The sequence below is a fragment of the Hippocampus zosterae genome, chromosome 7, assembly GCF_025434085.1.
Source record: "Hippocampus zosterae strain Florida chromosome 7, ASM2543408v3, whole genome shotgun sequence".
NCBI lineage: Eukaryota > Metazoa > Chordata > Actinopteri > Syngnathiformes > Syngnathidae > Hippocampus > Hippocampus zosterae.
This window is the reverse complement of record NC_067457.1, coordinates 18994329-19014089: the sequence shown is the minus strand read 5'-3', so window position 1 is coordinate 19014089 and position 19761 is coordinate 18994329. Positions and strand designations below refer to the sequence as shown.

At 43.0% G+C, this 19761-nt stretch overlaps 1 protein-coding gene and 1 long non-coding RNA gene across 6 annotated transcripts in view; both read left to right on the top strand.

Annotated features, from left to right (window-relative positions):
* Positions 1-18544, top strand: part of LOC127603806 (uncharacterized) — a 39394-nt gene extending 20850 nt beyond the window's left edge. The window contains exons 7-8 of one of the 2 annotated variants that reach the window (XR_007963128.1): positions 15453-15531; positions 18108-18544. This is a non-coding gene — a long non-coding RNA (uncharacterized LOC127603806). The remainder of the gene's footprint in view (positions 1-15452; positions 15532-18107) is intronic. The other variant, XR_007963127.1, reaches the window with a different exon arrangement.
* A 114-nt stretch (positions 18545-18658) lies between these two features.
* Positions 18659-19761, top strand: part of trps1 (trichorhinophalangeal syndrome I) — a 96800-nt gene continuing 95697 nt past the window's right edge. For all 4 annotated transcript variants that reach the window (XM_052070297.1, XM_052070299.1, XM_052070295.1 and 1 more), the window contains exon 1: positions 18659-18789. The gene's annotated coding sequence lies outside the window, so the exon portion shown is untranslated. The remainder of the gene's footprint in view (positions 18790-19761) is intronic.

The window sequence follows — 19761 nt, the reverse complement described above, 5'->3', positions numbered from 1 at the left end:
TTAAAAAACAAAAATCCTCCCTCATATATCTACTTTATTCTTGCAGTTCAATCATTTTCTTTTTTCTTTTTTTACTGTGCCCCATGTAGTCGTTTTCATATCATGTTGACACATCACCGTCATAAATATGATTAGAAAAACGAGATAATGAGAACAATTTAATCAGTTGATATAAAAAAAAAATATTTTCCAGCATCCCTTGTGAACTAATTTGTGTTTGATATCAGCTCGAATAGTAAAACAAAGAAGCATGATAATGAAGAATATGACATGCGGGGTGTGCGGGAGGGAGATTCTGGGTGTGTATGTAGGGGGAGTGGTGGTTGGAGGGATTGGGGGTCTCGCCGCACTAAAACCTTCTTGGACTACTTACAACTTATTACCAGGAGTAGTTTATCGTCTTTGACAGAAGCAGTTTGCAACAACACCTTTTATTGTGTGCCACTTTTTGCAGCTACTAACGTCTTCCCCCTTCTGCACGAGCCCGCACCAACGTGGAACTGCGTATGCGTGTCTGTCTCTCTTCAGATACTGGCTCGTGGACAGAAACAACTCCCGAAAGTAAAGGAGACAAATCAAATATAAAAGTAAATAAATAGAGAAAGAAATAATCACACACACACACACACACACATTCAGAGTACACAGAATAGTCTTTATCCCTCCATTAGCGCTACATATACAGAGATATATGACAGCTGTGGAAAAGTCTGGGAAGTGGCTTTGTGTGTGCGGTTGTGTGTGTGTGTGTGTGCGGTTGTGTGTGTGTGTGTGTGTGTGTGCGTGTGTGTGTGATTCAGCTGAACGTGTCAGCTCAGTACAGCGTTACCATGGCTCCTCATGGCTTTGGCCGCAAGCTCGAGTCCCTTTCCCTCCGCCGAATGCCCCAACTCAAATAAATACACGTCTGTCTTGTGCCACTGACAATTCTTGATGAGAAAAAGGAGGAAAACTTCAGACTTGCTGGTCTTTACAGTTCAAGAAAAACTCCCCCCCCCCCCCCCCCGAACGCTCATTAGAGCTCAGTTTGGCACGCAAGGATTAATGAGTGTTTTGGGGATTTTTATTTGCCATTTTGAACCCTTGGTTCACTATTTACAAATTTACATCTTCACATTTTTCGCGGAGGGGGAAACCACGAAATGCCACAAGATGGCGCTGAGGCCCTGGCGAAAAGAAAAGTAGTAAGTGGTGTTAAGAACATACTGTATGTCCAACGAACAAAGTAACAATCTTGGTCAGGGGGGAGCTAAGATGTGCCTCGTTTGTTTGCCCAAGAAAGAATTCTTTTTAATTACATGTGCATGGACGGACACGCACACTTCTAGTACATTTTTCTCAAAATCGAATCTTATATAAAATGTCTGAATCTGAACCATCGACATGCTCGTGTCTCAGTTCAGTGTGCGCTTTTTTTGTTTTTTGTTCTCTCAAGTTCCACAACAAAAATTCTTCTTTTGAAGTTGAAATTGTTCAAAGTCGACTAAAAATGTCACTTGTACAGTTTGGAACGTGTTAGTTATTGCTGTACAGTATTGTCAACAATTTGTTTGTCTTAACACTTGATGAAGCAACATGTGGCTCATCGTGCAAAATTTTTCATTCCAAGTTAAGAAGTAATTTTTTATTTTTTATTTTTTGCACGATGGTGATGGGATGGATGCATGTGGCTCTCTTCGCTTCTCTCTAAGCCACACCGAGGATTTCCGGGCGGATTCTCGTGGAAACGGCATAAACCTAAACAAGCTTCACGCGCACAATCAAGGTCGGCTGAGTCACTTTCCCAACCGGGTTGCGATTCCTTCGGGCGGGGTGGAGTGGGGTGGGGGGGGGGGGGGGGGGGTTGGAGAACACCAACGTCGACGGGGAACACACACATTGATGGTCGGCCAATGGGCGACCGAAACCGTTGCCGTTGCGCTTAGCCGGCTGGCGCAAACACGCCGACGTTGGCGTGTGCCGAAGCAGGAAGAAAGGCACGCTGCGGGTTTTCCATATTTATGATAGCCGCCTCCCTCCGGGAGGGCTTCGGGGGGGGGGGGGGGGGGGATCATTCCACTTTAACTGTACGTGCAAGGAGCGATGCGCTGTTAGCTGCATGGAAGCGTATCAAGTCCACGTGTGTGGTCCTCCACGTGTGCATGATGATACTGTAGCCGTATTCCAACTTGGAGTTGCTGTCTGCTTGATCCCACTCAATAATTCCCTCTGCCTTATTTGATATGCTTTGAGTTTTTCCCCCTCATGCTCTTATTTCTATTCTCAGTATCTCTAATTGGGTGATTTATGTCGAGTCCCGTACCATGTAATAATTTCCTCCAGTGATACACTTGTTCAAATTGGGCACTGAAGTTAGAAATCTGTCCAGATACATTTCACTGTAGCTTTAAAAAAAAAAAAAGACATTGAAGTGCTGAGCTAGGCGTACTTCGAAGGATTAGCTTGTGTGTAATGCCTGCGTTTCTAGGGATTGTCCAAAAAGGTGTATGAGGGAAATTTGGGAGAAAGTCCATTTCAAAAGTCATGCTGAACTCAAAGTGAAAAGTGTCATCATGCGAGAGCAAGCATGAAAGGATGAACCGCCGCCATCCTTCGTGAGGAGCTAGCAACCGAAGACAATTGAAAATGGAGCAAATTCCTTGTCATTATTTTGCACAAACGATATTGCGCGGGGCACCTAAATACACTTTTTCAAACGTATGATATTTTATAGATGAATACATCCCGCAGAGATCTCAAATTAAAAATAGAAATGCATTGGTGTCAATATTTTCTATTGACGCTTCTTTAAATAATAATCAGAAAAAGAATCAAACGCCAGGCTTTCACCACGGTCTCTTTGCGACGTAAAAATGCGTTGCAGCGTGGAACCGACTCGTCTTCTCATTGGTGTGATTTGCGCGTTTTCAAAATGGCTTTCTGCATGAAATCTAATAAGAACGAGGCTGAGAGTGAGTTATGTTTAAAAAAAAAGAAAGAGGCGGGGGGAAAAAAAAGTGAGAGGAAGAAGCCACAAAACGATTTACTGTCTGTTCCCAACATTCAACCGCAGTATTGATGACATATTAATGTGGTGTTGTGTTTTTATAGTACTCTCATAAACACTGGAAACACACACAAGTTGTCTTTTTAGTTTTCATCTGGTGCGGGACTCGACGTCGTACAGGAAAAAAAGACAGAAACGCTCGGAAAACTGCCATGCGCGGTTTCCGTCAAAAGCCAGTGTCTTTTATTCCCTTATCGTCGGTGGTGAGCTTTTCAGAATGTCTTTGTCACTCATCCCCAGACTCAAATAAAATTCCGTCGTGTCCATGAATATCATGATCCCAGATGAAAACCATATCTCATATGACTGTCCCTTAACTTCAGCCCCGCACGTTTTCTCTACCCGAACACCCTATGTTTATATTTCACCCATAGTATAAACGCTCCACGCCTCCACGTCACGCTCCTACCTATGAGTTTTTGTTTTATGATACGCATCAATAATTCGTAGACCCCCCCTCCCCCCGGCCCGAAAGTGGGCAATGAAAAGCGCTCGGCACGATCACGCCGAGGCCCAGCAGGAGGACATGGGAATGCTAATTAGCACAATTTTTATTTACCCGCCGGCTGTTTGTCGAGGGTCCGGGGCCTTTTCATTTGAACTGCACAGACTCTCATTAGCACAGATCCGCAACTCCCGCGCTGTAAAATCTCGTTAGAGGCACTGCCGCCCTTCCTTGAATAACACACGGGCCACGCAGGGTTGCGCCATCAAACTCGTAATCCCAGCGAATCTCAATTGGGGAATTTGGATCAATTCCGTATTGCAGCGTAACGGGTGCTGTCTATAGCTAAATGACACTTTGGTGTACAGTAAAGGGAAGAACTTTTGGCAAATGTCACGTACAGTGAAACTCCTCTACAACGAAATTGTGTTTGCAGCAAGAAATTGTTCACAACAGGGGGATTTTCGCTGTAGCAAATTTGATCTCGGATGTAAACACACACACACATTAATGCATGAATACTTTTTCACACTAGGGGGTATTTTCGCCCATGTAGATTTCGTTGTAGGGGAGTTTCACTGTAATTCCATCTTGACCCAAAACAAATAGAATGAGGTTCGCAACGATATGTGGGTATCCAGGGAACATGTGTTCAACACACGGTTCCTCGGCTATTACCACAAAACATTCTGTGATCATGTTGAGTCAGCCTTTTTTTTTTTTTTTAATGCCGCAACATAAATTTCTCCCTCGTTCATCTTTCCGCTCACAGCCGCCGTGCTGGTTTTGACCCCCGGCGTACCTCTTCAGTGTTCCGAGGCAACGGCGGCGTACTCGCTCGCTCGCTAACGTCCACCTAATGGGATTTGTATGCAAATGATGCCCGAGTCACCCTTCACGCCGCATGACAGCAGGAGACGTGTACACCCGTCTCGGTAGAACGCCGCGGGCTAATTCATGGCGCGCTCAAAACTCATTAGCATACTTTTGGGAGGGGAATCATTTTGCTTGTTGCTTGTTGTCCTTTGATGAGGAAAGTTTTTATGACGAGATTGCAGACCACTGCGGCGTGCTAACGGTTTGACCCATCACATTTCTCCGTCTGTGTGTTGATCTTTTCTGGATGCTCAAACTAGCCCACCAAGTCCATTTATCTGCCTGTCTTTCCTTTTCTTCCACCCAACCAATCCCCCATTTATCTCTCATTTAATCTGTTGGTCGGTCCGTCGCTCAGCGTGTCCTTCGGGCCCGTCTGAAGTCCGTTTTGAAGCCAACCGCCACCGGCCGGCCTGGAGATCGATCCATCTCTCCGTTGGTTGCTCGAGCCGCCTTTGCTTCTGTCAATCACTCTGTCCGTTTGTCCCGCTGGCCATCAGCTGATTCTATATTAATATATACGATATAAAAGTGGTTAAGATGTCTGTTGTCTGTTTAAGAGGGAGGAAATTTCATCTGTGCTGTATGCACATTTGATAATAAAGTTGTGCTGGACTTGATATCAACCCCGTTGTACTCAACCAGACATTAATTCATTTAAATGAATAATCCCACTTTGGGCAAGCTATCCATTCTCCAATCCGATACTATTTGGGTCATTGGATGGTTCTCTTATTTTCCTCCACTTTTCCAAGCCCCGTATGTTTGTGTGTTGGTCTGTCAAAGTCTGTGTGTGTGTGTGTGTGTGTGTGTGTGTGTGTGTGTGTGTGTGTGTGTGTGTATTTATGACCAGGTATTTCTCTGTGCTGGAACCGCTTGTTACACCATTTTCGAAAAAAACAGTTGCAGTTTGTCTGAATGACTTCTCTGTTTCTCGCACCACTCACCCCCTTAAACCTGTGCGCGTTTGCTTGTGTGTATGTGTGCGTGTACGCAAGCGTCTAATGAGCACAACCTTCGCCGTCATGTCTGACAGCCGGCTTCCTGACAACACACCTAAGAAAACACTCCTGCAGCACATATGTGCAGGTGCACAGAGTCCTTAGCGCGCACGCACACACACTCACACACACTTGTACACAACACACACACACATTCAGACACATGTACATTTTTAGAGGTGCACGTGTGTTTGTTTGGACAAGTAAACACTCTCTTTGGAAAACGACACAGCGCACACAGCTGGCAGATGAAAACATGACGTCTCCAGAGTGTCAACATTTTAGCGGGCGCCCTCTTCTGATTGATTGTCGTGTTTGGCAAAGTGACGGAATGAGGCGACGGAGGCTCAACGTGCAAGATAAAGACCCCTTTCACACGCAGGTTTCCTCATGTGAGCAGGTGGCGGCAATGCATTTGCATTTCGTTGTTGATTGTTTGGCCACTATTTTATTTCAAGAATTCTATGATGGCTTTTTTTTCAATTGACTTTTATTTATTTACATTTTTTCCATTCATATAAAGTCCTGGGGGAAAAAAATTGCAAACCGTCCTGTTTTATTCACGAAGCACCATATTTGGCAGTACAGTGCCATAACTATGAAGATAAGAACTTGTGATTTTGGTGATTATCAAGAAAACCTTCAGCTGTCGAATTCAATTCTAATCAGCCGTTTTTGTTGTCATGAATAGTTTGGTCCAAACACGACATAAGGATGCCCCCCCGCCCCCATGGTTGAATATGTATAATTATCATCCTGGTCCGCCCCTCCTCCCCCAATTCCAAAATCTCAATGCTTTGGGCCAGAAGGTGACATGACATCACACTTGTGAGAAAGCACAGAGATGTGAACCGGTACAGGAAAGTCACTCGCTCCGGAAAATTCTCTCCCTACGTTTGGTGACTTGTTACTGGACGAAAATTAGAATAAGCAGATTCAAAGAGGGTTAAAACATGCGTAGGCATCGCTGGCATTCCAGATTGTCTCATTGTGAATTTAAAAAGAAAAAAAAACCAAACCCCCCCTCAAATTAATATATCACACAGATGGGAAACGGCATGGCCCGTTTGATTAGAACTGTCCATCTGTTTGTGCTAGAACAAATAAAGGGCACAATCAAATCAAACAACCCTCACACACTGATGCTATTGCATCGTACGCGTGTGTACGAAGGAAGCGGAATTCAGACCAACAAGCGGCTATTGCCGCTCGGCTGAGAGGGAAGAACAGGAAGTGATTTTTAATAACACACACTCGCGTGTGTTTATTTGGAAGCAGAAGTACATTGTCAATACTTTGCCGAGCTCTCCCGATTGACACGCCGTCTACCCCCACCCCGCGCCAACAATCATTAATAATTGCTACTTTGGATCGGATACGCCTCCATAAAACTAATGCGGCATAAACAGGCCCGGCAGTAAATCCTCCCTAATGGCCTTCATAATGCGCCATCTCTTTTGAAAAAGAGATGACGATTTATTTCGGTGGATGTATTTATTTATATATGTATAATTTTTTCCTCTCTCTCTCCCCAGCAGTTGTGATTTACGGAAGCGGTTATGCACAACCCCGATTTTCCGTTCCGATTTTTTTTTTCTCGCCACATTCAATTTGAGGCGAAGCGTGCCTGTCAATCAACCCAAGGGAACACAATGGGACGTCCTGGTCCCCGGCCAATTCCCATAACGTTAAACGGTGCAGATCAATAACAAATGCCCTGTTCACATCATTGATTTGATACTCGTCTTGACATAAACTGGAGTGGAATTGATTTGTTGACGGACTTAAACAAGTGGGAGAAGATGGCGGGCGGCTTTCAATTGTTGCGCAATTAATTACGTATCATTTTATCGCCTCTGACCCGAGCAGTTCCCCCGATGGGGGTAATCAAGTTGAGCCCTGTACAAAGAGCTGCACTAATGAGCCGCGTCGCACCGACGGATCCCAACCAAGATCAGTTCTAGCTTCTGTCTGATGCTAACCTCATTTCTCTATCCATCCAATCCGCGTAAATATCCACTCGAGCTTTATCGGAAAGCCGTTCGCAATTTACCGCCCACAGACGATGTATTGACACGTCACGCTACAGTTTTCTGAACCTGAATCTGAATTTCCATGAGCACAAGAGCAGAGCGCATTTTCGGTGTATTCGCAGAAGGCGTCCTTGTGCTGTGACACGCACACACACTGCAGTGAATGATGCCGCGCCGTGCTCTTATTGGGTACGTAAACATAAATGTGAATGATGGCCCATGCGAGTGGCTGTTTGTGTGGATTGAAACACGGCGTCAATGACTTCTGGTGAGTCACGTTACTACACACCCATAAACAAATTACTAGCAAGCCTTGAAAAATACCAAGTTGTTTGGCTCTCGCAGAGTTATTTGGGATTTTCAAATGATTGCGCCAGGTGTAATATGATGACATGCAATTGGAGCGCGCACACACACACACACTAGAAAAGTCAAAATCTGATGGAGAACTCAAGAGAAGGATTCACAAGTCTGACCTTTTTACAGCAGCAACATTTTATTCATGTTTGTGTGTGTGTGGGCGTGTGCGTGAAGGTCAATGAGAAGTAAAGTGCAGGATTCATGTTGGCAAGTGTGCAGTTTTTTTGTACTTTTGAAGGTTGGAGCATTTGGCATCCCGCTTGCTGTTTTAACAGCGGTAATAATTTGTGCGGCGGATGACAAGGGCACACTTAACTCAAGCACCCCAGGGATGATTTTCACATTTTATCCTCATTTACTCCACATTGTGTTGACAGTATATCATGCGGTGAAACACCTAATGACACTCGTCTGCAGTGTATCCCATGTTCAGCTCTGAATGGGATTTTACACTGCAACAATGCCATACTAAGGGGCGGGGGGGAGGCTAGCGCCATATGGAAGTGTGGCCCGGAACGTGAATGTGTGGAAAATGAGTGTCCACGATGACAATAAAAGCATTTTCTCTCGTGAAAGCAGTACTTCACACGCTAATCTTCATACAGTAGTTTGAGGGCAGATCTGTGTGTGTGGTGCAAGGAGCAGGACGCATTGACACAGTTTGGTAGAATCTAACGCACTATAATAGCTCTGGATTTAAAAAGGCAGATCTTCCACCGGCCTTGAGTCTTCAAAGGGTGAGGACTTTTACTTTATTTTCGTTGCAGTTTAATAATATTACGTGGTGGTTAACGCTTCTGTATGTTGTGCCACAAGATGGCGCCAAACCCCTGTCTAAAAAGGAAATTGGTACTAGGTGTCAAGAAAGTAAGTTGAAGTGATACATCTTGACAGACAGACAAGCTTTGTATGTTGGAGAGGAACCTAGTTTAGCCAGGGTTGTTAGTGGAAATGATGTCGAGTTGATCGTTATGTTTTTGAAAATTAAAAAATGTAGTTATTATTATAATTTAAAAAATAATTTTTTTTAGGGTGATGTTGTGAATGAGTTTCATGTATCTATAGGAACTATTTTGTAAGCATAGTTTGGATGTCTGTTTGGAGTTTAAATGACTTTATTTCTATAGGCTATTATGTTTTTGGGCGGGTGGGTTTTGGTGTTTTTTTTTTCATGAATTGCAGCAGATTTCGATCCTTATCCCTTGTGAATAACAGGATTACGTCTTGTATTTTCGTTGAATTCGAATTTACTGTGGTTGACGCCTGTATATTCTCAATTTTAAAAGAAAAAAAAATGGTTGCATTACATGTCGTAGGACTTGATATACTTGATTGGATCCTACCCACTGGAGCTCATCACTGGTTGCCACGGTTACCACATCCCTGCTTTGACAAGGTGCTTGAGCTTCATCTTGCTTTTTGAGATTCACTCAGTACACCAGCGCCCTAAAAATCTCAGCGAGCGTTGCATTTCCATTCCATTTGAATGCTTTTTTATTTTTTATTTTTGCCATGTGCATCCACAAAAAAGACCACACTCACCAGGTCATATGGATTTTTGTTTTCCTTTTTCCACATCCTCTTTTGTATTTACGCTCCAATTGTCGAATTGCCTCATCGTAATCGGAAAATCCACTTTCTGCGGCATGCGACAAGGTGACAATTGCGAACACATGGGCTGTTTATTCAAGAAGGGGGAGGAAAAAACTAAACAAAACAAAACACCACTGACACACACAAAATGCCAAGAAATGCCCCGGCTGCCATCTATATTGTCATATATGCTGAGCCAAGCAGCCTCTGTTCAGATTATAGACTGCTGACCCGAATATGTGGGTGGGCTTCATACGAGACCCCAATTTAGTTGCTGCTCGATATGAATGGTGACTTATTTGTCCTCCAACTTGTTTACACCCCAAGAAGATACGCAACAACTACGACAATGATTTTTTTTACTGACACGTCGCAGCAGATCATAGTCATGCCACGGGGATGTTCGCCAGTTGCCGTGTGGATGACCGTGCAGAATTGTTAGTTGCTTGTCATGTGTCTGTGTGTGTGTGTTTGTTTTGATTTCTGTTTGCTTTCTCTCTTTTTGTTTTTGTTCCCATGACTGTTGGGTGAAGATGTACTCTATACTGTTAAATTGGGATTTTGCACTGGCAACTTCTTGACGTGGTTCAATCCCCCCCCCCCCCCCCCCCCCCAAAAAGACGATTCGATGTAACAAAATGTTGGATATGGATTAAACATACAATACACTTGTACTTGGAAGTAAAATTTATTTTTTTTGTCTTGCAAGCGAAGACCAAAAAAAAAAACTCCTTGTGAATAAGAATTTGCAGAAACATTGTAACAATTTAGTGCCGTTTCACCGTCCAACTTGTGTCTGAATATCACCAAGCTGTGTTTGGGTGCCAATTTCTGCCTGTGGCACCCAATTTAATCATTGTGCCACTTCACATGCCCTGCTGCGTGTGTGTGTCTGTGTGTGTGCGTGTGTCTGTGTGTGAGAGAGCAGAGTAATTGCGCTTTCTTTGTTTAGGTGTCAACAACACTCGGTGGGCTACTTGTTTGCATATTGTTAATTTCCCCCTCTCCCTGGGCCCTGCTGTGCATCTCTGCGTGTGTGTGTGTGTATGTGTGTAATGCTGCTGTAGATTATGAATATTGCTTATAACGGAAGCGACTTTTTTTTTTTTAAGGTGGTCTTGGTGTAAAAGTTTTGAGCACCGTTTTTCTTTAACGCATGATCATTTCTGATGGCCTTCCTTTCAAATCTTAATTGGCGCGTAGGTTTTAGTGTGCCGTTCCTCGGCTGTCCCCATGAAAATGAACAGCCACGTTCCCAAGGCAGCTTTGACTTGGACCTCTGCGGCCACCGTACTGGCAATTAGGAGGCGACTCGGTGTGAGTAAATGTCACTCTGTCTGCCACTGGCCTCATTAAATAAAACCTTAATTCAGACGCCACGCCGTGCACTGAATGCGGGGGACTCAGGCTGGATTTATACTGCAGTTCCAATTTGGCGTCGATATCAGAATGGATGGCCCAGACTTCAGTATGTCTATTTCGCACTGGAATAGTAACAATTTGAAAATACAATCTAATGAGATTTGTTTGTTTGTTTGTTTTATTGTTTATTGAACATAAAACATATACTAACTATATGTTATATAGTAGTATACTATACTATACTAACATATAATAATTTGACAGAAAATAAGGTAGATAAAAAAGTAAAAAGAAAGAAATCAGTCTTCATTCAACACAGTTATTATGTTCAAGGGAGTAGGATGAAGTAAAAAACTTATCTAGTCCTGACCCATTATGTGTTTATATCTACTAAATCATTTTTATATCAATCAGAAAAGAAAAAGTAAGAAGAAGTCTCCATTAAGGCTCATACTTTAGCCTTAACCGTGATATTTTTACAACTTTTGGTTAGTTAGTGCAGTCGTTGTGCATCTTGTGTATCGCCAATACAATTTGTATTGGGGGATTGCTGAAATGCGAACATGCTAACAGTAGGTATGCCAACACAGCAAAACCTGCGAGTAGAAAGCACATCATATTCTGCTAAGAAATGCCTTTGTTTTATCTTCTTCATTGTAACTTGGGATTTTCTTCAAATATGAAGACCTGAGACTGAGTTATGATTTGCACACATGGGACTTATTTCCACCTCTGGTTATTCATTAAAAAAAAAAAAAAGAATCAAGATAATGTCACCTCCTGCTATTAGATTTGGCCCAACAACAAGCCAGACAGATCCCGTCGTCGTTTTGCCGACATTTTAATGCTTTTTCTGCGCTTGTTTGTCTGCGCGAGCGCGTATGCGCTCGGCTTGGCAAAATACGTTTCATAAAGTTTGTTCATAAACTACACTATTCAGAGGAGACACACACACACACACACACAGGAGGAGGCGACGAGGACGAGGAGAAAAAAAAAATCTTATCTTCAAACACTGTGGCTTCCACTCCTATGAGATTCTTGTGGTGTTTGTATGTGTGTGTGTTCAGATGTGGTTTTGTCGGAAGAGAACAACAAGCCTTTTTAAACTCCATGCAGAAAGTCTTCAAATCCCCAAATGGATTGATAATTACAAACAGGACACAAATTATATACTCTATATACATATGAATGTGTGTGTGTGTGTGTGTGTGTGTGTGTGTGTGTGTGTGTGTGTGTGTGTGTGTGTGCGTGCGCGCGCATTTGTGTATTTGTCATGGGGCTTGAGCTGAACATGTTTTATGAATTTAGAAGGAGAAATAATTACAAAGGGCCCACAGATATAGTCGGATTTGCGTGGTGGGGATGCGAAAAACATGAAAGACGTGAAGAAGAGCAGCGAGATACTCGCATATTCTTGGAAAGGGAATAAATCAACAACATGAATATGCTCACAGATTGAAAGGAAAGTGTGATGGAGGGCGCAAGGATGTTTGGAGACCCCCCACCCTCCTTCCCCCTTTCACCCTCTCGGCTTGCTTGCTTGAGCCTGTGAAACAATGATGAATTGCTTTCCCTGATTGTATCAAGTATGTTGCCACAAGAATTTAGTCGGAAACGTTGCGCAAAATGGCACCGAACCACATCTGGTTGGGACTATTGACCATAAAAATCGGTGTCACTTCGCCTAAGCGACCCCCCACACTGCAGAAAATGACAGACGCCATTTGAACAAATGTGGCCCGAGGCTGGTATCTTACCACAAAAAGCTTACTTTTCACATCAAATTCTTTTTTTTTTCTAAAGAATATTTTGAGATGTCCTTTTTAATCAAGCCTGCATGTTGTACATGCCAACGAAATTGAGTAAATAGTCACCAAATGATGCACATTCAGATTAGAGCAGCCAAAAGGTCTGAAAATACTGCAGTGTGCATGCCGGGCCAGTAGTTGGCAATGTCACGTGCACCACAATTATCTGTAAACTTAAAAAAAAAACTTTTTTTTTACACCAGTCTGACAGGAATAGTGTTTTTTTTGTGTCCAAAATCTGACAAGATTCTCCCCTCTAAAAACCCTTTTCACACCATTGATTTTTTTTTTTAAATTTGAAGTATACCGTGATTAAAAAAGTTCACGCTTTGTTGTTTACTGCAATATTGACACATACAAACAAATTCACATTTTACATTTAAACAACAGTATATTCAATCACACAAAATCATTTCCTTGAAAAAACAGCCGCTCGCTTAACGCTAACATACGAGGCGCTAGCGGCTGCCTCACTGGAATTGGCGTGGCTGTCATGGCAGTTACAAATCTTCAACGCATACAAACAGCAGCAATACTGACAGGCATACATTCTCTCGGCTCGGCAGAAACGGCGACCGTTGATAGACATTCGGTTAGTGCATTTCTTCTATCCAAAAAAGTAACATCAACGGGCAGGATGTAATCTATTACAGTTCGGGTTTGCCCATCGGTGGTCACATTTCACGGATTGGGTAACCTGTGGAGGTTCCAAATCTTTGCACCGGGGGCAACAGGCACACACACACACACACACACACACATACACATGCTTGTCCACTCTCCCCCATGCTCTGTTGCACGTAACACAAAGACATCCATCTAGTGTGTGCAGGGTCCTTAAGGCCTTTACTTGTTTGCTGTGATGGAGTGTTGCACACCTCTGAGTATTTCTCAATTCCCCACCCCCTCCCTCTCCGTCTCTTGTTTTTTTTTTTTTTAATGTTCCTCCTCACCGCTCACTTAATCACGCACTTCCTCTCGACCTCTCACTTTGTCTCTCCCCCTTTTTGTCCGACCGCAGCCACTAACCCCTGTATCGCGCTGAAATCACGACGGGGAGGGATTGAAATCATCTGCCTTCTCACTCAAGTGCACACCGCCCAACGGCAAGTCATCGTAATTACATCCGAGGTAAAATCGAGTCAGCGTCTTTAATCCTTGTCACCGTTGCTAACCAAAACGGCAGCACCTACCGACTCGGTCAGATGCGTTAACTGTGGAATCAAGTGTCAGTTGTATTTAACTTTTAAGTTCAATACAGTTGCCATGTCAAACTCTTTCCCCAAACAAAAACAAATGCACATTAACACTCCTTGCTCGTGAACACCCCGAGTTGTCTTTGTCCGTTTGGAAACTGGTGCTCAACCTCATTAAGTGAAAGAAGAAGGAATATTCTTGTAAAAAACAAAACAAAATAAAAAAACCAACAACAAAAATACAAGTTGTTTGTTTAGTGTTCGAGGGGTTTCATTCCAACTGTTTGTGTTTGTTCATTGCCGCAGGCCCTGTTGCAGTGCTCTGATTTACATGGCTTGTGTTTGTGCGCCGGGGAGCGAAAATTGAAACCATTTAAATTGGAGACAGCATATTGACGATACGTATACGGCGTGGGGGGGTGTATATATATATATATATTTTTTTTTCCGTTGCGGATTCGAGCTTTAAAAGAGTCAAAACGCATTGACCACCCAGCACTCGCCGTCTTTCAACACTCCTTTTCGCCTCCTCTGTTGTTTTTATTGTGTTTGCCGTCTCTTTAAATCCACCTCGTTTCATACTCTTGTCATCTTAAGTGCGCTTCTAAATCCCTTTTCTATCTCCGCCTCGGCTTTTTTATGTGGTCACGTTATCCTATAGCCACATCATTGAACCGCTATGTTAATGAAAATTGATTATTTTTTTTTGCTGGCTGGGGGAGAGATTTCCCTGCTACTTTCTTTTTTTCGTGTGCTGTCTCAACATAAAAATAAAAATCCTCACGGGCGATGTATGTGTGTGAGACACCGTTGGATGAAAGTGGGCCAGAAATGAAAACACGCTATCGAAAATGTTGTCATCATACAAATTCATCATCTTGACAATAACATATTTCCCCACGGACATGATTTAATGTGTTTTTAGGAGAAAAAAAAACACTCAAAATGAAATGACATTTAGATTTTTTTAAACAACTATAGGGGGAGCCCTGCAGCAAAAAAAAACCCTAACAATTTATCATAATAAATGTATTTGAAAAGTCAAAAATATTCACCCCTTTTGACAAAGATGTAACCTTTTTTTTTTTAAATCTAAATGACAATGCTGACTTAAATGGCAGTTACATGTCATAACTGCAGGGGGGGGGGGGTAAAAATGTCAGAACAAACAATATAAAAAGCAATAATAATAATGGGGGGGATCTAGCATTCAGAATAAAACATATTTAAATATGAAACACAAGACACTGTTGCATTGTTACACTTCTTAGAGGGATCCTAAAATAAAAATTAAAACAAAATTAAAAAGCGAATAATAGAATCACATTTATGTAATACTACCTTATGTCACTCGAATACATCATAAAATGTAATTCAACTTGACCCCCTCCCAAAAAATTACATTGAATTAAAATACATGTTGCGTGTAGACAAAAATATAATCAAATGTATTTAAAATGTTGATGTCATTGAGAATAAAATGTTTTCAAATGTATGTGAAAGCAAATGAAATCTTATCCTATTTATGAGTTTCCCCTTTGGGGTGAATAAAGTTTTACTCGATCCACCCATCCATGCTGACACCCAACCAACCCACTTGCCGATCTTTCAAGTCATTGCCCATGTGGCATTTGCATTCATTTTTGGGGGAAAAAATAGAGGCAAAGTAATATATTTAATAATAATCGTATAACCATATTTAAATGTCACTCTTTCTGTGTGTGCCTAGTGAAAAGCAGCTGGCATGTCTCTTTGCTCCGATCCGCCCATCAATGAGAGCCTGGTGGAAAATCCATCTGGATCACACGGTACACACACACACACACAAACACATGCACACACACACACACACCTAATGATCACAGACACAGAGTCTGCTAAGAACTTTTTTTATTTTTTACTGTATGGAATTTGTGTGACTAAATTTGGTGCTAAAATTGACTTGACGCTGCAAACTCAATGACCTCAATGAGGGTAAGATACATTCAATACTGCAGAAGAACACCATGCGCACACACGCAGGCATACAGGTGCACGGGGCCCAATGAAAATAATTCATCGTAGCATCGTTTTTGCCTGGACCGACGACAATCAGGGTCGGATGTCAAGTTCTGTGACACACAAAGTATTTCAAGATCATTCACACATGCGGGGGCACACATTTATCCGACCATTGCGCTTAGAACGTACCCCCCAAATCAAAATGTGCCAAAATGATAAAGTTGGGGTGTCACGATATGTGCCGCACAACGCTGTAAAAACTAGGAACAAATGCACACACACATGGACATAATCCATCTGCTCACCGTCACCCTTTGATTGGGAAATCTAGATATTGTAGAAATACAACTAACTCACTATATGTGAATATATACTATACAGTAAACGTGTGTGTCTGTGTGTGTGTGTGTGTGTGTGTATGAGAGAGAGAGAGAGAGAGAGACCAGCGTGTGGGGTGTGTCTTTGTGAATGGTTTGTGAGTGGTGATAGGGGGGGTAGGAAGGATCTGGCATGGCGCGCTAGTCATTTCCCTTCTAGACTCAACATCACACACACACACACACACGCGTGCGCACGCTGAGTACAAGCGTTGGAATATCATTACGGTAAGAGCTGCAGTGAGCGGGCCCCTGACACAAGTGGCCCTTTGTTCCAGTGTAGACACACACACACGCACACAGAATCAGGCCTTCCATATCGCCAATATATAATTGCAGCTATTACATGTGACTCAAATATAACTTTACATGTCTTCTTCCCCCCCCCCCTCCCCCTCCTCTTCCTGTCCAAGTGCTCCATGTTGAACAAGAAGCATTTGAATGTTTGTGTGCCATGGCATAATGCTGTATAAACATTACCTCAACTAACGAGCGAGCGGTAACCGCTCGCCTCCGTGCGTGCACGCGGGTGTGCGCGGGTGTCTTTCACGTCACCGTTTTGTACAGACGGCCTTTTGTTCGCGTGACTTTGGCTTCAGACTCGTAGTATCGCCGCTATATTCCTGATTTAAGTCGTCTTCCAAATGATTTTTAAAAATCTTTTTTCCAAGGGTGTTTATGTACTCGGCTGCAAATGTGGGGTGGCTTCTATATGTATGCATTTATCTCATAATGGTAAACTGTCTCTGGTATAATACAATTGATGTTATGTGAAACTGGATTTCGAAACAAAACAAAGACCACCAAACGGACACACAGCAACACGGAGCGACCATATATGAGAGTCTCCTGGAACGCTAATGATCTTTCAAATATATCGTCTCCGCATAAGTGGAATGTCATCTTTAATCTTGCGCAATGAAATCCAATTCCACTCTGGTCCTCTAGGTGGCAGAATACACTCCATCCTCTGAGTCATTGGTCCTCCTGGCCCAAGAGCGAGTGATCTGCAACTTTGCTCAAAGTGAAACTAAATTCCCCAAAAAACAAAACAAATGAAAAAAAAAATCCTGATAAATTCACAAACAAGCTCATGAATAAAAGTTGGTCAATAAACGAGGTCACAACAGGAACGGGAACAGAGCGCACTCCTGCTGGCGTTTCGAACGCACCCAAGTATCAAGAGGACACAGTTACGTTCACTATTGATTAGTTAAGTGTTGGAAACGTCTCTTTTCTTTTAGCCGCAACTTTATGGACCGGATATCATTGCTCGCCGTGCTCCATAAATTGTCTCAGGAGTGCTTTTTGCTTCCAATTGCACAACACGCCGCGCTCGCAAGTAATACTGTGGAAGTGACAACCTTGAAGAATATGGGCAACACGAGTCGCCGTGTGTTTGTGTGCGTGCGGGTATGTGTGTGGGGGTTCACAAAAGAAACATTTGATATATTTACAGATATCATTTGCATATTAAAATTTCTGATAAATACTTGAATTAAATCTTTTGTTCCTACTTTCTCGCCGTAACAGTCAAAACTAAGTCTGTTTTTGTCTTTTGCCTCAACCCCACCAAATTCTTGGGCGAGCGAGCGTCGATTTATGTCATGTTCCTTCTTTCAAATTGTGCTTTCCAATGTGGTGATTTGAAGGCTATAGTTGAGTTGTGCATCTGCTGAAATCGTCCTTCATGATTGTTCGACATACTTAAAAAAAAAATGAAAAAAGAAAAAAAAAAGAACAAACGCAACCCCAGAGATACAATTATAACTAATAGCACCTCTCTTATTTTCATTCCCTAAACAAGATGTTCCGCCTGACTTACTTTTTCTTCATTGCGGTGGACCCTAGCATAAAAACGCAACATGTGGCATTACTTTGCTTCACACAGCATCAAACATCCACGCTATTAATGTTATTTGTCCTACTCCGAAGTTATAAATTCACATGACAAGCTTTTTTTTTTTTTTTTAAAAGACGCTACTTACTGGGAGATTGTTTTTCAGGACCCTTAACGTTTTCAGTTCAACACCTCTGAATGAAGCTTCGTGGCTTTCCGCATCATTGGCCGAATCCTGGAAAAAATCCACAGAAAATACCTTACAGGTAAGCATCGCAATTTTATTTCTCTAAAAGTGGACGCCGCACTATTCATGGTAACGGAAAACATAGTTAGCTAAACTAAACCGGCTAGCTACGTGCTCCCGCTTGCTACGTTTGGATTGTAATTGTAATTAGAGAGCTAATCAGCTTTACTGGAAGAGTCTCAATCCCTATTAATGTGATCCTTCATCTCATTTGCCATTTAGCGATTTAGCTTCCTGCTAACACTGAACCCAAGCGTAAGGATTAGCTGCTAACTTGCTAGCTGCCATGTTAACCGACTGCCAAGAAACTAACTTGCGGAATAATCAGCGGTCGACAGACGGACAAGTGAGCCATCCACGCAACTTCCTAATTAAGTGCAAAGAAGCATTACTTATTCCACAAAGTGATCGCATTGGCATTTTCTAAGTTTTCCGAGCCAAAGTGAAAATGAAGGTTGATCGTGTTCATGCATAATGACATAAATAATATTTCTCCGAAGTGGACGCCGGCAAGTTGCTGATCGTAACCAGCACTCGTGATGGAAGGTCCGACTGTGCTACGTCGCCGCCCTCCGCCTGGCATGCTAACAAGCACTTACACGTAAGAGCCCCCTAATCAATTTGGTCTTGAGTGCTTTTGGTTTTAAAAGGGGCTGAATAAGGAGGCGGGAATTTGCATTTAAAGTGACTTGCTCACATTGGTTCAACACTTGAAGATGAAAAGGAAAAGGAATTCACAGCAGCACGTGGACGTGTCGAGTCCGGGGTTCGGGAACATTTTCCCTGTCAGTCTCAAATTCAACTCTGATAAGGGTGTATGTTAGATTTTTGTTTATTTTTTAATATTAATGGTTTTTCTGGGCAGTGATTAGCGCTTCGGCCTGACAGCGTAGAGGTACCGGGTTCAATTCCAGTTCCGGCTTCCCTGTATGGAGTTTGCATGTTGTTCCGGGCCTGCGTGGGTTTTCTCCGGGTACTCCGGTTTCCTCCCATTTTCCAAAAACATGCATGGCAGGTTAATTGAACACTCCAAATTGCCCCAAGTTGTGAGTGTGAGCGTGGATGGTTGTCCGTCTGTGTGTGCCGAGCTGGCAACCGGTTCAGGGTGTCCCCCCGCCTAGCGCCCTAGACGGCTGGGTGCTCCAGCACCCCCCGCCACCCTTGTGAGGATAAAGCGGATACGAAAATAGATGGATGGATGGATCGTTTTTCTGGGCCCGTTCCTCTGAGGGGCCTGGTTTGGATCGGAGTTCATGTAGGCAAAGGCTGTTTCTTTGCCTCCATCAAGAACACACAGTCTGGTCCCGTGAACTTGCCAAGTTCGGTTTTCCGCAGAACGTACCCGAGAACTAAGGAGTGAATTCTGAATTAAATCTGCCTGCGACGGAATGAAACTCGAATCCATTCATTCAGACAAGCGCTGTAATTAGTGCTAAGTAATCGTTGCGCTCCTGTTATTTGGGACAAACAACCACTGCTTGTAATTAGCCCATCCATACACTCCCCCACCCCTGCCTCCCCACCCCTGCAAGCACCCTCCAACCCACTCCCGCATGTTCACTACTCTTCACTC